Below are 4,013 nucleotides of genomic sequence, written 5' to 3'. Positions count from 1 at the left end.
TCCGCCCCTTCGGGCGACGCGCGCGGCGGGCGGGGCGGGGCGGGGCGGGGCGGGGCGACGCTGGGCTGGGAGACGCCAACCCCAGCCTGAGGCCCCAGGAAGGAAAAGGAAGTGCGCACGCGTGAGTCGGGTGGTGCTCGCCTGCCGGCAACCCATCATCTACTACTAAAGGGCTGGGAGCGGGCAGGCGAGCTGGGTGGAGGCAGCAGGCAGCATGCGGGCCTCCGGATCGAAGTTGACCCCAACCTCTCGGGGTTTTCCCTTCCCGTGAGCCCCCGGAGGCTAGCGCGGTGATTCTTTGGCGAAAACATTTCGGAATTCCGTGGTCTGTGCCAGGCCTATGCTCTATTTTGTCCTCAACCCAGTAGCAAAATAGTTATGTAAACAGATTTCGACACAGTGCGATGGCTGCAACAAAAAGAAGCATTATGAGGTTAGATGTGAAAAGGTAGCATTAACGACGGCGGAGGTTGCAGTTTCCTGTCTGCGGTAGGCACTGGTGAAGTGGAAGTTTGCGAAACTAAGTGGCTTGTGCTCCGGTGCATTTCTGGTAGAGAGAAGGCTTATGGTCCTCACATGGCTGAGTGCAATCGAACAGGTAAAGTGATGATAAAGAACCTAAAAGGAGCAGAATTTTTCCCCCTTTGGCACTGGGCTGCTCTGTGAGGACATTAAGGGACGAGCTAGTTTCGATATTTTGTTGTTTAAATTTATTTTCCCTATATAACCATAGTTTTTAAAGTCTTAAAAAGATAGACAGTGATCAGCCATTCTCTTATTAGTGTCCGTTTCTTGTGTATTTTGGTCTAAAAATAAACATTTCATAAGGTGGTCTTTCAAGAAATGTTCTACAGCATTATTAAATTGTGAGACGACGACGATCTCTAAAGAAAGCATCTATTTATCAAGGTGGATTGAAAGTAAGCAATAGAGACAGCAGCAAAAAGCTGGAATCGACATTCCAGGACACAGTCATTCACAATTTTTATCTTCAACGTTTGGCAAAGTACCTAATACATAAGTGTAATTAATTTGCTGTGCTAGGGGATAAAACCAAGAGCCTCGGCAAGCCTTACACTACCACTGAGCTATGCAACCCCCAACTGCAGTGAGTGAATTCAGTGAGAAGAATCCAAGCCTAAAATAAGCTAAATTAAATGGAGAGGAAGGAACCACTATGAACCTAAAAGGAGCAGAATTTTTTTTCTGAAAAAATATTTAAAGATCAAAGAAGGCAATAGAACTTAGTGATTGGACTGATTAATTTTATATATCAGCTTGACTAAACTCAAGGTTTAGTATCATTTTTTTACTAAACTCTAGGTTACATGGGTACCTAGTGTGGTCAAAAACCAGTCTAGTTGCTGTGAATGTGTTAGATGTGATTAACGCTTAAGTCAATAAGCTGAGTAAAGCAGACAAATAAAGCACTGTAATATATATGGATCCAGCCAATAAGTCCAAATAAAGACAAGACCCTCAGGAAGTAAGACTTGTGCCTCCAGACCACAGCATCAGATCTCCCTTAGGTCTCTATCCTGCTTGCCTGCCCTGAAGATTTTTGGATAGTTGTGACCTAAATTCCTTAAATTCTCTTTTTATACATGCATCACATTGATCTGTTTCATTCGAGAGCCCTAATATAGTAACTGAATGTATTGAAGCTCCAAGTAGGAAAGGTTATGCTTTAGGAGATTGAGTGATGGTGACACTCACTGAGATGTGCAAATCAAAACTTGAGAGCTATCATTGATTTCTTGACCTCTTTGACCCCCCTGAATTCCATTTGTGACCCAGTTTTGTAATTCTGTTTCCATAACTGAAATTGAAAAATTACTACTACCTGAATATAAAGAGTTTTGTAACTTCTCAACTGGCATTCCATTTTCATCTCTTTCTCCACAATCCATCCCACACACAACAGTTTGCTTGCTTAAAAATGTAATTTATGCCAGGCAGTGGTGGCATACAACTTTAATCCCAGCACTCAGGAGGCAGAGGCAGGTGATCTCTATGAGTTTGAGGCCAGCCTGGTCTACAGAGTGAGTACCAGGACAGCCAGAGCTACACAGAGAAATCCTGTCTGGAAAAACCAAACAAACAAGCAAAATAACAACAAAAAAACTAATGTATACCAAGTGTGGTGATCCAGGCCTGTATCCCAGCACTCTTGATGCAGAAGCCAAAAGAGTCCAAGTTTCAGGCCAACCTGGGCTACATATCATGACCCTGCTGAATAAAACAGTAAATAATATTGCTTCCTTCCAAGTAAAACCTCCTTAACGACTTCTTGTTTATTTTTAGAAATACATCAACTTCTTGGCCTGGGAATGTAGCTTAGTTGGCAGAGTGCTTGCCCAGCATGCACAAGACCCTGAGTTTAATCTCTAGCACCACATAAATGACGTGGTAGCACACAGGAGATGGAGGCAGGAGGCTCAGGAGGGCAAGGTCATCCTGAACTACACATGAGACCCCATCCCAAAATGACAGTTCAACGTTTTTCATGGGCTTATCACAGACTGTCTTACCTCCTTTCAGACATATGCTGATCTCTTTCTTTTTCTCCGTCTTCTCCTTTTCCTTCTTCTGCTCTCCTTCCTTCTGACTCCTGGCCCCTCCATCCTTGATTCCCTTCATTGCTGAGGCTGCTCTTTTCTCTAGGAGCTTGTGTCACTGCTGTTTCTTCCTGTGGTGCTCTTCCCACACTCTGCATGGATGGCCTCTCCTCCTTCATATCAAAGCTGAATGTTACATTTACAGAAATCCCTTCTGTGAGCTGAGCATGTAGCTCAGTGGGTAGAGTGCGTACCTGGCATGCAGAAGGCCCTGAATTCAGTCCGTAGACCATAGAGTCTGGTGGCACATTAGAAAAGGACCTTCCCATTCACTCTCCACCTCATCATTCTGTTATCTGGTTTGTTGCAGCATTTATTCTGTGATTATCTTGTTTTCTATATGAAGCACAGGGTCTCGCCTGTTTCCTTTTGTTGTGAGGTAGCAGAGGGGGCATGAAACAAGGTCTTACACTATGTAGTCCAGGCTAGCCTGGAACTTCCTAGGTAGTTCTTGACTTCCACTCTAGATTCATCCTCCTGCCTCTGCTTCCCAACTAGATGGGGTTGCAGGACTGTATTCCATCACATGTAGCACTTTTGTGTTCTTTGTTGTTATATTCCTGGTACCTGGCACATAGTAAATGCCCAATAAGGTCTCTTAAAAATGACTCAGTGACCTCACTTAAAGAATACAGGGAAAATTGTTTGGCTATACTGTAGTCAGAAGTTTTCCTGTGTCCTGCCTGGTCCACAGCCGCTTAAACCCAAGTAAACACACAGAGGCTTATATTAATTAAAACTGCTTGGCCATTAAATCAGGCTTTCTACAGACTAGCTCTTACACTTAAACTCAGCCCATTTCCTTTAATCTATATGTTGCCACGTTTTCCATGGCATTAGCTATGTGCCATTACATGCTGCTCCCTGGACAGCAGGCTGGCATCTCCTGTCTCAGCCTTCCTCTTCCTAGAATTCTTCTTGTCTGCTTATCCCACCTATACTTCCTACCTGGCTACTGGCCAATCAGTGTTTTATTAGACCAGCATACAAAAGCATCCCACAGCATTTCCCCTTTTCTGTTTAATTAAAAAGGAAGGTTTTAACTTTAACTTGGTAAAATTACGAATAACAAACAGTTATCAAGCAAGAATTACAGTTACAATATCTAGTCTATTTGTATTTGGCAAAATTAAAGAAAAAATTCTATATATCCTATATTTGTGAGTCTAAAGTTTCGTATCTAATTTATCTTTTATCATAACCAAGGAAAATTGTAACTATCTAGTCTTCAACTATATCAAAGACCTCAGAAGGATACGATATTACCTAAGTAAACAGAAAGAGCATTGTAAGCAACTTCTAAAAATGTAAAATAACAGAGACAGCTACCTGCCTGGACAGTTCTCAAAGTTCCTCTGTAACTTTGGGGCATCCATCTTCAGCCCATAGGCCTAG

This window comes from Peromyscus maniculatus, chromosome 4, assembly GCF_049852395.1.
Source record: "Peromyscus maniculatus bairdii isolate BWxNUB_F1_BW_parent chromosome 4, HU_Pman_BW_mat_3.1, whole genome shotgun sequence".
Lineage (NCBI taxonomy): Eukaryota > Metazoa > Chordata > Mammalia > Rodentia > Cricetidae > Peromyscus > Peromyscus maniculatus.
Note: the sequence above shows the minus strand (reverse complement) of the source record.